The 19,554-nt window shown below is 41.8% G+C and overlaps 1 protein-coding gene across 1 annotated transcript in view; it reads right to left on the bottom strand.

The window, feature by feature from the left end:
• Positions 1 to 19,554, bottom strand: part of LOC117502103 (major histocompatibility complex class I-related gene protein-like) — a 145,329-nt gene that overhangs the window by 97,765 nt on the left and 28,010 nt on the right.

The following is a 19,554-nucleotide window of genomic DNA, read 5'->3' as shown; positions in this document are numbered from 1 at the left end:
GTTTGGGGTCATTGTCATGCTGGAAGACCCAGCCATGACCCATCTTCAATGCTCTTACTAAGGGAAGGAGGTTGTTCTCGCAATACGACCCCATCCATCCTCCCTTCAATACAGTGCAGTCGTCCTGTCCCCTTTGCAGAAGAGCACCCCCAGAGTATGATGTTTCCACCCCATGCTTCACGGTTGGGATGGTTTTCTTGGGGTTGTTCTCATCCTCTAAACATGGTAAGTGGAGTTGATTCCAAAAAGCTCTATTCTGGTCTCATTTGACCACATGACCTCCCATGCCTCCTCTGGATCATCCAGATGGTCACCGGTGAACTTCAAACGGGTCTGGACATGTGCTGGCTTGAGCAGGGGGACCTTGTTGCCTTGCAGGATTTTAAACCATGACAGTATCATGTGTTACTAATGTAATCTTTGTGACTGTGGTCCCAGCTCTCTTCAGGTCATTGACCAGGTCCTCCTGTGTAGTTCTGAGCTTTCTCAGAATCATCCTTACCCCACAAAGTGAGATCTTGCATGGAATCCCAGACCGAGGGAGACTGACAGTCATCTTGTGTTTCCTCCACTTTCTAATAAATAATCATAACAGTTGTTGTCTTCTACCAAGCTACTTGCCTGTTGTCCTGTAGTCCATCCCAGTCTTGTGCAGGTCTACAGTTTTGTCCCTGGTGTCCTTAGATAGTGTGACACAGAGTGTCAGACACAGAGACACAGCGTGTTTGAACAGGGGTCTTTTATACAGGTAACAAGTTCAAACAGGTGCAATTAATACAGGTAAAGAGTACAAAATAAGAGGGCTTCTTAAAGAAAAATTAACAGGTCTGTGTGAGCCAGAATTCTTTCTGGTTGGTAGGGGATCAAATACTTATTTGCAGCAGTAACATACAAATAAATTATTAAAAAAATCATACATTGTGATTTCCGGATTTTTTTTTTTTTTTTTTTTTTTTTTAGATTATGTCTCTCACAGTGGACATGCACCTAAGATGAAAATTTCAGACCCCTCCATGATTTCTAAGTGGAGAACTTGCAAAATTGCAGGGCGTTCAAATACTTATTTTCCTAACTGTATATTTCATGCTGCTGAATCACGACTTGCCGTGAGACCAGGTTGTTGAACTAGACTGGCCATCCCACTGTACCGGAGTGGGTGCCAGCACTGTGTGCAATTTTTAGAGGGACCGTTTGGTCAGCGACAGTGGCATTGGTGCTGCCACTCACTAATCCATGAAATCAAATCTTCACTCGTCCTCTCTTGCCCAGCGCTTACTGACCTCACAGCAGGAATCTCTCTGACAGTCCGTCATGTGTGTGGCACACATGACGGACTGTCAGCTTACCAAACCAATTTTGTGTTCTATAATTAGTGCTTAAATATATTCAAATCAATAAAATGACAAGGGTGCCCAAATTTATGCACCTGCCTAATTTTGTTTAAATAATTATTGCATACTTTCTGTAAATACTAGAAACTTCATTTCACTTTTCAAATATCAGTGTGTTCGTCTGCTATATGGTATATTTAACTGAAATTTCTGATCGAGACAACCAATGATTTAGAAAGGAAAATCATGAAAATTATCAGGGGTGCCCAAACTTTCGCATACAACTGTAATAAAAAAAAAGAAGTTATAATTTAGGTTGATGTAGAATTCATAGCTGCTTTATTAGGTGTCTTATCTCTACATCTTAACTGGAAGTAATGTTTAGTAATATAGCCAATTCCACCTGTAAAATCACAAGAAGCTGTTGCAAAAAAAAAAAAATCCCATTTGTTTCTGGTCAGATATGTTCATATTAATAGTACCTCCGTATAACCTATATATTGGTATAACCAGTTAAGGTTTTAGGAGATTGGAGGGATCAGATTTTTGTTTTTGCAACATCGTAGATTTTTTTCACGTCTTAGATTTAAGGGGTATGGATTGAGAAAGATATGACCTTTTCTTAACTATAGTTAGCTACTGCTTATTGTAAGGTATCAGTGGATTGCACAGGACCCATAGATTAATTTGGTATGCAGTTTAGAAATATAGCTTTCAAAAACACCACCACCAGCATAAAATAAGTATCATATCTCACCTAAAGAATAACATTTTGCCAAAAAAATTGTCACTCAGCCATATAGGACAAATAATCCTGAATTATGATATATCTGCTGTCTGAAAAGCTTAAAATTCAACTTTTAACAAAACAACACAACACAAGAACTAGGAATAAAGCTTATGTTACATCTTAAAACATACTTTCACTAGTCTATTGCTTGAAAAAAAAATCACAGCATAAAAAATATTGTCACTGAAAAATACATATTTTAGGGGTATTCTTATTGAAAAACACACATACACACACACACACACACACACACAAAAGAAAACTAGCACTTAGGTCATATTTAGACATTTCTAAGTGCCAAAATCTGAAAGAGCAGGTAGTTTTACCTTAGGAAACAACAACAAACACTGAGAAGTATTATGACACATTTATCACAAAGTTGTGACTCTGAATTCGAACAATGTCATAAACATCACCATGGTGTTAGTCCAACCCGGTTCTTATTGTAATGCTGTCCCTCACAAAATACAAAGTTGAACTAGAAGCACTCAGAGAGTGCAAACCTCTGCCAAGGCCATAGGGTCACTGACCCTAAAGAGATTCCCTCCTTGGCACAGTGATCTATTCAACAATTCAGTGTTACAACCAAAACTATGATACATACACTTTTCTTTCCTGTATATTTGACATCCTTGACCATGAAAACATACCACTAGAACTTGGAATCACTTTTATGTCTTTAGTAGTTCAAAGGTTATTGTATAAAAATGATTTTTCGGTAATGGCGGTTTTCTTCTGGATCTAGCTCCACAACATTTGAAGCTACATCAAATCTGATGACTCCTTACTGAATCAGTACAGATTCAGCTACAATTTGGTGTTAGTTGTGCATCTCTAGCTTCATTTGTCACCTCACACTGACACATTTTCTATTTTCCCTATATTTTTGCATATTGTGGATCACCTCTTATCATCACCAAACTTTGTTGTTTGATAGAACATTTGACTATGTTACACCCTAATTTTTTCGAGCCTTTCTGCCTTGTTTTTGTGGAGTTAGAAACTAGAATGTCAAAATTCCCCCTATCCCGCAATGGTGAAGAATCCTTTAAAAAACTTCCTGGATCCGGATCGTGATCCGGATCACCACTAAAATTTAATCACTTGTTCCTCTTGTCATTTCCAACCACTCCACAAAATTTCATCAAAATCCATTCAAAACTTTTTGAGTTATCCTGCTGACAAACAGACAAACAAACAAACACGACTGAAAACATAACCTCCTTGGCGGAGGTAACTATTACTCAATTTTACATTAATTCAAAGTCACTGTGATAAATGGGCCTGGGTCCCCAGAGATGTGTCCCACACAGGGGCTCCATCTTGTGAGAGACCCCGAACTAAGCCAACAAGTGGGTTTTATAAAAGACAAGTATCTGAAACTTGCGCATGCATAATTGCAGTGAAACTTAACTGTCTGTTGAGACTTTAACCAGTTAAAACCAGGTTACAGGCACTTCTAAACAGATAACAAGTGCAAATATTTGATAACTAACGTAAAATAATAAAATAAGGAATTAACACAGATATTATCTAACAGCTCCCCTCTTGACATGACTCTAGGCACGTTGTCAAAACCACAACGTGCCTACGTAGTTCCGGTAGCACGTAAGTTACCATAACACCCAAATTAACTAACATAATTGAGCTTCTAACATAACTGATAGACCAAACAAATGGGGTATAAAACAAAACAGTAAGTGTATTAGTAATACACTACCCCCCCCCCCCCCCCAAGTATGCTGACTCCTTGTGACTCTAAATGATGTAACACATGCTACGAAACACTCAGAATTCAATCATCACTTACACTAAATTGAACTAAAGCTTTTACTTTGTCTTCATTTAATTTCAACAGTCCTTTAACTGTGCATATCTTACATAAAGGAACAGTCCTCTACTTCAACTCTCCTGGTATCGAGTTGGGGTTCATATCACTCTTCCCTTGAGAGTTTTCCTTGTAGGCGGCGCTTGAGTGTCTTCATTTGACTCTGAGCTTCTTGGTGTTGGTGTCGGGCAGCTCACCTGCGCTTGCATGTGGCAACCTGCCGTTTGCCCTTTCTCGTTTGTTGTCTCGGGGGTCCAACCCAGATACATAGGGCCTCATGTATCAATGTTGCGCACTTGTGGCATAAATTTACGGCGTAAACTTGAAATACACCAAAGTCGCCGTGACATGTATCAAGCAGTGCGCACCTGCCCATTTCTGGCGTACGCCTGACGTGATCTTGATAACTCAGCCACATGGGGTGTGCAGCCAGTACATTCTGAGTGCCGGTCCCAAGCCCGGATAAATGAGGAGGGTTGCGTCAGGAAGGGCATCCGGCGTAAAACAAGCCAACCCAACTATACAGACTCAAAATTGAATTCCCATACCGGATCGGTCGCGGCCCGGGTTAACAACGTCCACCACCGGTGCTATTGCCCAACAGGGTGCCGGTGGAAATTGGGCTACTGCTGGGCGAAGACGACGAAGAAGAGGAGGAAAACGTTGCCACGAACAGCGGGAGAAGAAGAAAACTAGAAGGGTGGAAATGAGAGTGGGGACTTTGAATGTTGGTAGTATGACTGGTAAAGGGAGAGAGCTGGCTGATATGATGGAGAGGAGAAAGGTAGACATATTGTGTGTGCAAGAGACCAAGTGGAAGGGAAGTAAGAGCAGGAGCATCAGCAGTGGGTACAAGTTGTTGTACCATGGTGAGGACAGGAAGAGAAATGGTGTTGGGGTCATTTTAAAGGAAGAGTATGTTAAAAATGTGTTGGAGGTTAAGCGAGTGTCTTACAAGGTGATGAGTGTGAAGTTGGAAATTGAAGGGGTGATGATGAATATCATCGGTGCATATGCCCCACAGGTAGGTTGTGAGATGAAGGAGAAAGACGATTTCTGGAGTGTGTTAAATGAGGTGGTGGAGAGTGTGCCCAAGCATGAAAGAGTGGTGATAGGAGCAGACTTCAATGGGCATGTTGGTGAAGGGAACAGAGGTGATGAGGAAGTAATGGGTAGATATGGTATCAAGGATAGGAATGGGGAAGAACAGATGGTAGTTGATTTTGCAAAAAGGATGGAAATGGCTGTGGTGAATACCTACTTTAAGAAAAGGGAGGAGCACAGGGTAACATATAAGAGTGGAAGAAGGTGCACACAGGTGGACTACATTCTTTATAGGAGATGCAAGCTAAAAGAAATCACAGACTGTAAGGTGGTAGCAGGAGAGAGTGTCACTAGACAGCATAGGATGGTTGTAGGATGACTTTAGAGGTAAAGAAGAAGACGAGAGAGAGCTCAACAAAGGATCAGATGGTGGAAGCTGAAGGAGGAAGACTGTCGTGTGAAATTTAGCGAGCAGGTGAGAGAAGCACTAGTTGGAGGGGAAGCAATTTTGGACAACTGGAAAAGTACTGCAGATGTGGTGAGGGAGACAGCTAGGGCAGTACTGGGTATGACATCTGGACAGTGGAAGGAAGACAAGGAGACTTGGTGGTGGAATGAAGAGGTCCAGGAAAGCATAAGGAGAAAGAGGTTGGCGAAAAAGTTTTGGGATAGTCGGAGAGATAAAGAAAGTAGACAGGAGTACAAGGAGATGCGGCGTAAGGCAAGAAGAGAAGTGGCAAAAGCAAAGGAAAAGGCATATTGCAAGCTGTACAATAAGTTGAATAGTAAGGAAGGAGAAAAGGACTTGTACCAATTGGCCAGACAAAGGGACAGAGCTGGAAAGGATGTGCAGCAGGTTAGGGTGGTAAAAGATGCACATGGTAATGTGCTGACAAGTGAGGAGTGTGTGCTGAGAAGGTGGAGGGAATATTTTGAATAGTTGATGAATAAAGAAAATGAGCGAGAGAAAAGGCTGGATGATGTGGTGAGAGTAAATCAGGAAGTAAAAGAGATTAGCAAGGAAGAAGTGAGGGCTGCTATGAAGAGGATGAAGAGTGGAAAGGCAGTTGGTCCAGATGACATTCCAATGGAGGCATGGAAATGTCTAGGAGAGATGGCAGTAGAGTTTCTAACCAGATTGTTTATAAAATCTTGGAAAGTGAGAGGATGCCTGAGGAGTGGAGACGAAGTGTGCTGGTTCCTATTTTCAAGAACAAGGGTGAAGCATAAAGCTGATCAGCCACAGCATGAAGTTGTGGGAAAGAGTAGTAGAAGCTAGGCTTAGAAAACAGGTGAAGATCTGTGAGCAGCAATATGGTTTCATGCTGAGAAAGAGCACTACAGATGCAATGTTTGCTCTGAGAATACTGTTGGAAAAGTACAGAGAAGGACAGAAAGCGTTACATTGTGTGTTTGTGGACTTAGAAAAAGCTTATGATAGGGTGCCAAGAGGAGAGTTGTGGCATTGTATGAGGAAGTCTGGAGTGGCAGAGAAGTATGTTAGGGTAGTGCAGGACATGTACAAGAATAGTGTGACAGCGGTGAGATGCGCAGTCGGAATGACAGACTCATTCAAGGTGGAGGTGGGATTACACCAAGGATCAGCTCTGAGTCCTTTCTTGTTTGCAGTGGTGATGGACAGGTTGACAGATGAGATCAGACAGGAGTCCCCATGGATGTTTGCAGATGACATTGTGATCTGTAGTGAGAGTAGAGAACAAGTTGAGTCTAGTCTGGAGAAGTGGAGATATGCTTTGGAGAGAAGGGGAATGAAAGTCAGTAGAAGCAAGACTGAGTACATGTGTGTGAATGAGAGGGAGCCCAGTGGAATAGTGCAGTTACAAGGAGTAGAAGTGGTGAAAGTAGATGAGTTTAAATATTTGGGGTCAACTGTTCAAAGTAATGGAGAGTGTGGTAGAGAGGTGAAGAAGAGAGTGCAGGCAGGGTGGAGTGGGTGGAGAAAGGTGGCAGGAGTGATTTGTGACCGAAGAATATCAGCAAGAATGAAGGGGAAAGTTTACAAAACAGTAGTGAGACCAGCTATGTTGTATGGTTTAGAGACAGTGGCACTAACAAAAAGACAGGAGGCAGAGCTGGAGGTGGCAGAGCTGAAGATGTTGAGATTCTCTTTGGGAGTGACAAGAATGGACAAGATTAGGAATGAACATATCAGAGGGACAGCTCAGGTGGGACGGTTTGGAGACAAAGTCAGAGAGGTGAGATTGAGATGGTTTGGACATGTGCAGAGGAGGGACCCAGGGTATATAGGGAGAAGGATGCTGAGGATGGAGCCACCAGGCAGGAGGAGAAGGAGACCAAAGAGGAGGTTCATGGATGTGCTGAGAGAGGACATGCAGGTGGTTGGTGTGACAGAGGAAGATACAGAGGACAGGGTGAGATGGAAACGATTGATCTACTGTGGCAACCCCTAACGGGAACAGCCGAAAGAAAAAGAAGAAGAAGAAGCCTGACGTGATCTTGATAAATGCGGAGGGTGGAAACGATCGTAATTATAATAAACATGCCCATAAATATTCAGACTCCGCTTCAGACACACCCTCATTTTACGACATGGAAGCCGGGAAGACGGCAATGAAAAAGAACTCCACCAATCACGACGCGTGCCAATAGAGCGTCAAAAGCGGCCGTCGTATCAATTGTTTTGTAGTATATAATCAATAAAGTGTTGCAGTGGTCCCTCATTAATCGCTGGAGTCACGTTCTAAAAAATAGCCCGTAATACACAGTCAGCGTTATTTTTTTACAATTATTATAGACGTTTCAAAGCTGTAAAACCCCTCACTACACAGTTTATACACTTTCTCAATCAGGCATGAACATTTTCTCACTTTTCTCTCGTGTGTAAACACTCTCAAAGTTCAAACCTTAGTAGGAAAATAAGACCAAACTGTTTTCAGGCCCAAACATTTGTTTGAGAAATAAAAATAGAACGTTTTCCTGTAAATAATTATGATGGCATTTAGAACTAACGAATTAATTTTACCGATCAACGAACGAGGTTGGACACATAACAAATTATTAATAGTGACTGACCAGTATTTCACAGATCGCGCCTCTGCGTCCTGATGCTGCGCCTTTTCCCACTCACACCTGGCTGCAGGTGTCTGTTTCCGTGTGACAAACACAGTTATGAGTAGTTGCTGGCGCTCTTTTCTCTTCTGGACAACAAGATTCTTATAAACAGATACGCAGAACACAGAACACTGTAAAAAAAAAACAAAAGGCATGCAAAATTGGACTAAATACTCCGCGAGACTCCGAGGCCACGACAGGTGAATGGCGTTATAGCGAGGGACCACTGTATTCTCTTTTCACGTCAATAATTCTTGACATGTGGATATTTGCTCGCTCAATTAATAAGACGCCTAATCTGTCAGATGTCTTTATTTTTTAAATGTATTTCTGTATTTATTTTATTATGACAACCGAATGGAGACGACAAAACCTGGTTGCAGCACGGGCGAATTAAGGGAATGACGAAACTACAGTTGTTATTATCAATTTCATAGTCTACAACGATCACACCACATAAAGTTAAGCTCAGCACTGCTCTGGCTCCAGGCTCGAAGTCTGGAGAAAAAGGCGAGCAGCGCTTTCTTTGCAGTAACGCTGTGGCCACGGATCGTGCTTCATAACAATCCCGCAAAGGCGGGATTTGTATTGATTATTATGTAGTATAATCAGGAAAGTGTTATTTATGTGACATGCATTGATTTGTATGATGGCACTGTTTATCATGTTGAGCGCTGGTTCATTTTGGTGTATAATTTACGCCACCTCTCGACCTGGTGTATATTTTCAGTGCAGCGTACGCCAACGACCACATTGATAAATGCCAAGTAGCGCAGCCATTTTGGCGTACACCCCATATACGCTCAAATATCGCCGTACGCAACGTTGATACATGAGGCCCATTCAGTCCATTGTTGTAAGTTCATCAGAAGACACTGGCTGTGGTGCGATGAAGGGTTGTCCTGGTGGTGTGCCCAAGTCTTGGACCTGTGTTAGGATTACATGTCTCTGTCACTTGATCCATACAGGGATCACATCACTTGTGTAAGGCTTGAGCCGATCATGGTGCATGACTTTCCTGTCACGCTGTTTCTGGCTCTCATACTTTGCTTGGGCATGTTTGCATCAAACTCTACGGGTTCCAGTCGTTCTTAGAGGCCAGTTTTGTGCTTTTCTGCGGCCTCAGTTGACGGCATGTTATTTAATCACATTTGTCTCAAGTTTGGGCAGCAGCCTGGGGTGCGTTTTCTTCCTGGTTGTTGGGAGTGTGTGCTGTCGGGCACGTGTCGTGGGCTTGGGGCTCTGTTCTGTGGTAAGTTTGTTCACTGTCTTGCCGGTTTTGCGTGCTGTGCCTCAGCTGATGTCAAATTCTGCTTCAGAGCCTGAGTTGTTGCGGGTTCTCCCCGCTCCTTTTGCCGTCTGCGGGTGCGCGCTCCAAGCCACCAACCATATTGGCAGGCTTAATGTAGCAGTGGGTTTGTTTAATTATACTAACGTCTCCCATTTAGGCACGAGGAACCACAGTGCGTGTGGTGCACAGTCGAGTTGCCACCTCCTATTAAAGGGGCCGCTGCTTTGTCCACATTTTCGTTTGGCCTTCAACAACTGTGCGCATTGCTTTGCAGAGGGTGCCCTCTGCTTGTGTGCGGTTGGTGCACTGCACAGGACTGATTCTGCCTGATCTGATTAATATGGTGGGGTAAGGGTTTTATTCCCTTTTGGCAGAGTTCCTTTGACCTAATTTTATGCATGTTTTGATTGTTCTTTTGTTGCTTTATTGCTTATGTTGTTGTTTGTGTTTTGGTTTGCAGTGTTTGTTTGTATTTATTTATTTTTTTTAATTTGTGCCTGAGTTGGGCCCTTGCTCAGTCCATATTAATTAAAGGATTAAGGTGAACAATTTAACTTTGTTCTAAGTGCAATATAAAAACTGACTAAGGGTGAACAACTTAACTTTGTGCTAAGCGCAATATAATGCCTGATGGAGAACAACTAGAGAGAACAACAAAGGCCCCAAGATAGAGCCCTGTGGAACACCACATGACAAAGGGACTACAGAAGATTCAAAGCCACCAATATTCACAGAAAATGTCCTGTCTGTCAGATAGGACTGGAACCACTCAAGCACAGTACCACCAATGCCCACCAAGCGATGAAGTTGAGATAATAAAATACTGTGGTCAATCGTATCGAAAGCAGCCGTTAAATTGAGCAAAACCAAGGTAACAAAGTTCCCTGTATCACATGTGAGAAAATGTCATTAAAAACCTTAACTAACACAGACTCTGTGCTATGAAATGGCTTAAAACCTGACTGAAACTCTTCCAGAATCCCATTTTCATAAAAAAATGCTTAACTGACAATAAACAATTTTTTTCTAAAATCTTAGAAAAGGTAGTTTAGAAATGGGCCTATAATTAGCCAAAACTGTGTGATCGAGACAGTTTTTTTAAGTTAAGGCTGGACTGCTCCATGTTTAAATTTTGCGGGAATCACCCCGGAAGACAAACTACAATTTAAGATTGCAAGCACTGGCTGCCCAATACACAACAAAATTTCTTTAAAAAATCATGGGGAGAGAGGATCATAAAAAGAGCCAGATTTGATGTGCCCTACTACATCCTTTACAAATGAAAAGGTCAGATTCAAACTGGAAAAAGTGGCAGGATAAGAAACCAAAGCCGACAGGTAAGAAACAGGAACTAAAATAGAAGCCCTAATATTATTAATTTCCTCCATAAAAAAGCGGGCAAAATTGATGCACATATCTGGGGAGGCATCCAAACATACATTCTGTGCAATATCTAATACAGAGTCAATGATTTTAAACAGCACACATGGGTTGTGACCATGAGAGGAAATAATATTCACAAAAAATTCCCTTCTTGCCTCCTTTACTGTGGTCTGATAACAGTGCCAACTGTTTTTTAAGGTTTGAAAAGAGTCCTGTAATCTGTCCTTTTCCCACTTGCGCTCAGCTCAGTGACATTTCCTCCTGGCATCACGAGTTCTATCATTTAACCAAGGCTCAGAATAAGCCATGGGTCACCGAGTCTTGAATGATTTCAATTTCAATTTTTCAATTTATTTTCATTTATATAGCACCAAATCACAACAGCTGCCTCAAGGCGCATCACACAAGTAAGATCTAATCTTACTAACCCCCAGTGCAACAGTGATAAGGAACTCCCTCTACGGAAGAAACCTCAAGCAGACCAGACTCAAAGGCGTGAACCTCTGCTTGGGCCATGCTACAGACATACGAGTAAATTACAGAACAATTCACAAAACAAATATACAGGAAATGCTGTTGGTGCACAGGACAGGAGGGTCTCCAGCACAAATACCACACCCATCTCTGGCTGCAGCTGCACCAGAAAGCAAACATCAGAAGACAGGCATCAGAAAGACAACAAATACAGTATAATTTGTCAGCATTAAACAACAAGAAAAACAGGAAATACTAAGGTGATCGCCGACCACTAGCCCTAAGCTTCACTAAAAGACCCAGAATTTAGGTAAAGTTGAGGTCGCGGCACTCTCCGTTTCCTAATAAAATGAATTAAAAGAGTAAAAAGTTTAGAACTATACTATGCCAGTATGCTAGCCATACGAAAAGGGAAAATAAGTGCGTCTTAAGTCTGGACTTGAAAGTCTCCACAGAATCTGACTGTTTTATTGACTCAAGGAGACCATTCCACAGAACAGGGGCACGATAAGAGAAAGCTCTGTGACCTGTAGACTTCTTATTCACCCTAGGGACACAAAGTAGTCCTGCACCCTGAGAACGCAAAGTCCAGGCCGGTACATAAGGTTTAATTAGGTCAGCTAGGTAGGGAGGTGCCAGTCCATGAACAATTTTATAGATTAGTAGCAAAACCTTAAAATCTTATCTCACTGGGACAGAAAGCCAGTGAACAGATGCCAAAACGGGTGTAATGTGGTCGAACTTTCTGCTTTGTGTCAAAAGTCTGGCTGCAGCATTTTGGACCAATTGGAGAGCCCTAATGCTGGACTGTGGTAAACCAGAAAATAGAACATTGCAATAGTCCAATCTGGAAGAGATAAAACGCATGGGTCACGGTCTCAGCATCATAGACAGGATGGGACAAATCTTCACTATATTTCGCAGGTGGTAGAAAGCAGTCCTCGTAATATTTGTAATGTGGAGGTCAAAGGACAATGTAGGATCAAAAATTACCCCAAGGGTCCTCACTTTGTTAGTGTGATGTATGACACACGAGCCTAGGCTGAGCGTTAACTGCTCAAATTGATGCCGATGTCTCACTGGACTAAGAACTATCATTTCAGTCTTATCAGAGTTTAAAAAGAAATCACTTCGCACATCCCTTGATGACAGGTGCGCAAGAGAAGGCACAAAGGCTGCTGAACAAGAAAACAAAAAGACTCTTGCACACTGCCTCGCTTGCAACACAAAGGTGAATTTAATAAAGCAATGTTTCAGCCAATGGCCATCATCAGGCAAATAATTTCTATGAATGAAAAGCCATCTTAAATAGGGTGTGGCTGATTACGACACAGGATGTTGTCATAGAAAAAACATAACCTTTTTAATATACACATCCATATCCATAAAACTCATGCAATAATGTATACAAAATAGATATATACCTATATACCACAATGAAACGTATTACATACATAAAAGACATGGATATATAAGACAGCTCAATATACATACACCTATATATATATATATAGATAGATAGATAGATAGATAGATAGATAGATAGATAGATAGATAGATAGATAGATAGATAGATAGATAGATAGATAGATAGATAGATAGATAGATAGATAGATAGATAGATAGATAGATAGATAGATAGATAGATAGATAGATAGATAGATAGATAGATAGATAGATAGATAGATAGATAGATAGATATAAATGTATAGGTGTATGTATATTGAGCTGTCTTATATATCCATGTCTTTTATGTATGTAATATGTTTCATTGTGGTATATAGGTATATATCTATTATGTGTATATTAAAAAGGTTATGTTTTTTCTATGAAAACATCCTGTGACATATTCAAGATGGCTTTTCATTCATAGAAATTATTTGGCTGATGATGGCCATTGGCCAAAACGTTGCTTGATTAAATTCACCTTTGTGTTGCAAGCAAGGCAGTGTGCGAGAGTCTTTTTGTTTTCTTGTTCAGCAGTCTTATCAGAGTTTAAAAGTAAGACATTTCTAGACATCCAGCTTCTCACTGATGCAAGGCAATCTTCTAAGGAATTTATGTGGATGAGATTACCAGCAGTTATTGGCATGTATAACTAAGTATCATCAGCACAGCAGTGAAAGGTAATCCCAAAGCGCCGCAATATGTGCCCAAGGGGTGCTATATAAAGGGAGAAAAGCAGGGGGCCTAAGACGGACCCCTGTGGAACCCCAAATTTCATGTCATTAAGGTTAGAGGTTGTGTTACTGTACAAAACACAGTGAGAACGACTGGTCAAGTATGACGTCAACCACGCAAGGGCACTCCCAGTAATCCCAAAATGATTCTCCAGCCTATCGAGTAGAATATGATGAACCACGGTATCAAATGCAGCACTGAAATTTAACAGCACCAGAACCGTAGTGGTGTCCGAATCCACTGCAAGCAGAAGATCATTCACCACTTTAGTGAGAACAAGGGCGCAATTTAGAAATAGAAACTGGGGGGGACAAAATGCGAGGCCCGCAGGGCTGAAGCCCATAGGCTGGGGGTCTGGGGATCGCTTTAGGCCCCCAAAAGCCAACGGTTTCTATATAAGCTCAGATGCATTCTGAGCATCCAGAACAGCAATTTTAATGTTTTGAGAAGACAATAAAATGGACACCATTTGACTTATGCAATTTGAAACTGTGGATATAAGTACTTTATTCTGAGAATAGCCAGCATTGATTTTATTAACATCCTGGTGTAAATAAGGTATCACCACATGTGTAGAACTCAAAAAGAATGATAAGGTTGAATTTTCATTAAAAAAAACAACTGCACTGTGGTAAAATATATTCATAAATATGAAAGAACTTGTGCCAATTCAAACATGCAGATCCACCTTGGATTTGCTGTGGCGACCCCAAGTGCAAACAAGGGAGCAGCTGAAGGGACTTACTAGGCTCTTAATAATTATTAACTATCGCATACTGTATTTTTTTCTCAAGATTTGTTTTTGCATAAGTTTGAAAAACAACAGATCATAATTTTAGGATAAAATACTTATCATGAATTTAATTTTCAAAGTGGCACTAATGACAACACTCATACTGAACATAATTTCGCTTGCATAGACTGATTTTGGAGATCAAGTAATAATTGCAGATGGACTTCCTGAGGTCCCAGATAGCTTTTCTGATTTCCTGTTCTACCTTTCAGAATTTAGTAAATTAGCATATGGTCCATTGATACTTTTACTAGTCCCTAGAGGCAACTATTTTTGGTTTCAAATCTGGGCAAATGCAGTCCCAGAAAATTCCGAATGTGACAAACAAGAAACAGGTGTTGTAAACAAGTCAATGCTACTAAAAATACAAACTTGCAGAAACAAAGATACTATTCTGACATGGTTTTGCCCATAAGACTGACATGGTTTACACATAAGACTGGCATAGCATGTTTCAAGTACACACATATGTCAGAAGGTGGGGGGGAGGGACATACCATATTCTGTCCCCCCTGGTTGAAAAGGTGGGGGGACAGGTCCCCCCATCCCCCACCAAATTGCGCCCATGAGTGAGAGCCGTCTCTGTGGAATGATATTTTCTAAAAGCAGACTGCAGTGGCTCAAAGAGATTATTCTCAGTAAGATAGTCCACGAACTGCCGTGACACCACTTTTTCCAGAATTTTAGAGCAAAATGATAGATTTGATATTAGCCAATAGTTTTTCAATACACTAGGGTCAAGATTAGGTTTCTTAAGTAATGGTTTAATCACTGCAGATTTGAAACATTTAGGAACAGATCCAGAAGTTAAAGAAAGATTAATAATTTCCATCACAGTTGGCCCAAGAGTGGGCCACAGGTCCTTAAACAGTTTTGTTGGTATAGGATCAAATAAACAGGTTGTGCTTTTTGTTGACATTATGAATGGAGCCACTGAATCCAAAAGGATCTGACATGACGAATACAACCAAGAAACAACCTCTCCTATATCACACACAGAGGCTTCAAACGAAGTACATAACTGCTGAAAGGCAGCAGAAAACTGAGCAGCAGCAGAGGGGTTCATAACCCGACAACGCCGAGCGCAGGCACAAGGCTGCACTGCAGCCTGTACCAAATCAATAAAAAATAAAACAGGAAAGTGATCTGAGAATCTGAAATCACAAATTTTTAGATCAGTTACTGACAGACCACAGGAAAGGACCAGATCCAGCATGTGGTCACAATCATGTGTGGGACCAATCACAGACTGAACAAAATGAAAAGAATCAACAAGACTTAAAAAGTCTCTTACCTGTGGCCTATCAGGGCAACACACATGAATATTAAAATCTCCAATAATAAAAACACAATCATAATGAGGCATTGTCTCAGCTAAAAGTCATCAATAAAATTCTTATTATACTTGGGAGGGCGATAGACAACAGGACAGAGAACAGGATTAGTCTGACCTATCTCAAATGGAATGCATTCAAAGCTGGGAAAGGAAGACTGTGACAAACACTGCTTGCATTTCTAATCCTTTTTATATACAGCCGCTGTGCCTCCACCTCTATGAGAAATCTGCGGATTTTGGCCTATGTACAACCCCTGGCAAAAATTATGGAATCACCGGCCTCAGAGGATGTTCATTCAGTTGTTTAATTTTGTAGAAAAAAATCAGATCACAGACATGACACAAAACTAAAGTCATTTCAAATGGCAACTTTCTGGCTTTAAGAAACACTATAAGAAATCAAAGAAAAAAAAAATTGTGGTAGTCAGTAACGGTTACTTTTTTAGACCAAGCAGAGGGAAAAAAAATATGGAATCACTCAATTCTGAGGAAAAAATTATGGAATCACCCTGTAAATTTTCATCCCCCAAATTAACACCTGCATCAAATCAGATCTGCTCATTGACATTGACCCTATGCCATGACATTTACCCTATGTGTCTTTTTGCAAGGAATGTTTTTGCAGTTTTTGCTCTATGGCAAGATGCATTATCATCTTGAAAAATGATTTCATCATCCCCAAACATCCTTTCAATTGTCCAAAATATCAACATAAACTTGTGCATTTATTGATGATGTAATGACAGCCATCTCCCCAGTGCCTTTACCTGACATGCAGCCCCATATCATCAATGACTGTGGAAATTTACATGTTCTCTTCAGGCAGTCATCTTTATAAATCTCATTGGAAAGGCACCAAACAAAAGTTCCAGCATCATCACCTTGCCCAATGCAGATTCGAGATTCATCACTGAATATGACTTTCATCCAGTCATCCACAGTCCACAATTGCTTTTCCTTAGCCCATTGTAACCTTGTTTTTTTCTGTTTAGGTGTTAATGATGCCTTTCGTTTAGCTTTTCTGTATGTAAATCCCATTTCCTTTAGGCGGTTTCTTACAGTTCGGTCACAGACGTTGACTCCAGTTTCCTCCCATTTGTTCCTCATTTGTTTTGTTGTACATTTTTCGATTTTTGAGACATATTGCTTTAAGTTTTCTGTCTTGACGTCTTCCTTGGTCTACCAGTATGTTTGCCTTTAACAACCTTCCCATGTTGTTTGCATTTGGTCCAGAGATTAGACACAGCTGACTGTGAACAACCAACATCTTTTGCAACATTGCGTGATGATTTACCCTCTTTTAAGAGTTTGATAATCCTCTCCTTTGTTTCAATTGACATCTCTCGTGTTGGAGCCATGATTCATGTCAGTCCACTTGGTGCAACAGCTCTCCAAGGTGTGTTCACTCCTTTTTATATGCAGACTAACGAGCAGATCTGATATGATGCAGGTGTTAATTTGGGGGATGAAAATTTACAGGGTGATTCCATAATTTTTTCCTCAGAATTGAGTGATTCCATATTTTTTTCCTCTGCTTGGTCTAAAAAAGTAACCGTTACTGACTGCCACAATCTTTTTTTCTTGATTTCTTATAGTGTTTCTTAAAGCCAGAAAGTTGCCATTTGAAATGACTTTAGTTTTGTGTCATGTCTGTGATCTGCTTTTTTTCTACAAAATTAAACAACTGAATGAACATCCTCTGAGGCCGGTGATTCCATAATTTTTGCCAGGGGTTGTAGCTGTTACAGAAGATACTTTGAAAGATTTTCACAGATTACAGCCCCACTGCATGACCTGGTAAATCAGTGTCATGGTGCTGTTAGTACATCCAAAGCTAGCCAAAAGCTTAGTGTACTGTGGAACGCCACTAGTGAAAATGCATGTAACACAGTGTAGAAAAAAACCTATGCTGATGTCACCCGTCCCTTTGTTTTACAACTGATGCCAGTGGTCAGGGTTTAGGGGCGATCCTGTATCAGCAACCTCGTGATGAGAAATGTGTTATTGCATATGCCAATAGATGGCTGAGGAACGCAGAGAGAAATGACAAAACTATAGCAGTATGAAACTTGAGCTGCTCACACTAAAATGTGTCAGGATGTGACTTTCTGCCTGGTTTTGTTTTCATGCTTTTGTCACATTTCTGTTTCTCTATAGTCTTACTGTCTTGCTGGGTTTTTTTCCTGCTTGGGTTTATCTGTCCCTGTCTCTTTTGTCTGTCTCTCCTGTTTCTTGGTGGTGGGTGTACCCTCTCGCTGGTCACACCCTCATTCTGGTGCGTTCCATGCACACCTGCTCCCAATCTGCACCTCATCACCTGGGTGTATTTTAGCTCGTCATTTTTGCCCTGCTTCCTTGCCAGATTGTTGTGCTCTATGCCTTCTCTCCAGCTCTGTATCCATTGTTCTCGACCTGCTTGCCTCCCGTGTTTATTGACCACCTGCCTGTACCTGCGACCACGCGACTGCCTGAAGCTCTTGCCTACCTGTGTACCAGATCCCGTTTATCGTCTCAGTAAACCGCTTTTACCTACAGAGCTTTGAGTCAGAGTCCTGCACTTGCGTCCTGCCACAACCTTTAACCAGTCGTGATAGATCAATCTGGCCAACAATGGACACAATGGCCTCATCTCCCTTCCAGAATGCCGTACGCCACCACAGTAGGCAGCTAGCTGAGCAAGAGGACCGGCTCACCGCTCTTAGTACCGGTTTCAGCGAGCTTGCGCAACAAGATGCATTCATGTCCTCTGTGAGTACTCAAACGGAACTTCTCTTGTCGCAGCTCGACATTCAGGCCAGCCCAGATCCGGCAATAGGCAGCACCAGCTAGCCCTCACCTAATCCACTGGCCGCCCTACAGGCTTCCGTAACTGAGTCAGCCCTCTGCACTCACCTCTCCCCGAGGAGATTGGTGATGTCCTGCCATTCATAACTCAGAGCGAACTGCATTACGAACTAATGTCATCTATGTTTCCGTCTGACAAGACCAAGACTGCATACATGATCTCGCATCTTTCCGGCCAGGCTACAGCATGGGTCAGAGGAGAGTGAAGCCATCAGGAACCATCTTGCTCCTCCCTCCTGGCTTTCATAACAGCCTTACAGCAGGTTTTCCAGCATACATCTCTGGGGTGCAAGGCGGCACGCTCACTTCTGAGGCTTAAGCAGGGTACTCGCCAGGTGGCAGATTACGCTGTTGACTTCCGGGTCCTTGCCACCAAGAGTGAGTTAAATCCAGCTGCCCTCCTTGATGCCTTCTACCAGGGGCTGGTTCCTGATGTCCAGGAACAGCTCATTCTCATCGACCTTCCCCAGGATTTGGATGAGCTGATTGCCTTCGCCATCTGGATTGACCGACGCCTATCGGAGTGATTGCGCTGCGAGCCTCGTTATGCACCTCGATGCATCGTTACACCTAACCACGGACCATCAAGCACCCACCGTGCCGAAATCGAGCCGACATGTCAGGGACCCGAAGAACCCATGCAGCTGGGCTGAACACGGCTGTCCAAGGAGGAATGTTCGACTCTGACGCCAATGTAATGTTATCTTGCCAGGTCCCTGCACCTTAAGTTGTTTCGTGTCGCTTGCCCTCTGGTAGTCAGCGCGGTGGATGGCCACAAATTACGCACAGAACTCCAAATTTTAGCTTCAATGTACATTTGTATATATATAAAAAAAAATCTGAGAAGAAAAGTTTGTCCCACTAGAAATTTATTCAAAAACCAAAACCTGAAGTTTTTAATCAATCAATCAATCAATCAATTTTTTTATATAGCGCCAAATCACAACAAACAGTTGCCCCAAGGCGCTTTATATTGTAAGGCAAGGCCATACAATAATTATGTAAAACCCCAACGGTCAAAACGACCCCCTGTGAGCAAGCACTTGGCTACAGTGGGAAGGAAAAACTCCCTTTTAACAGGAAGAAACCTCCAGCAGAACCAGGCTCAGGGAGGGGCAGTCTTCTGCTGGGACTGGTTGGGGCTGAGGGAGAGAACCAGGAAAAAG

Source organism: Thalassophryne amazonica, chromosome 20, assembly GCF_902500255.1.
Source record: "Thalassophryne amazonica chromosome 20, fThaAma1.1, whole genome shotgun sequence".
In the NCBI taxonomy this organism is placed as follows: Eukaryota; Metazoa; Chordata; class Actinopteri; order Batrachoidiformes; family Batrachoididae; genus Thalassophryne; species Thalassophryne amazonica.
The sequence above is the reverse complement of the archived record's forward strand: the minus strand, read 5'-3'. Positions and strand labels throughout refer to the sequence as shown.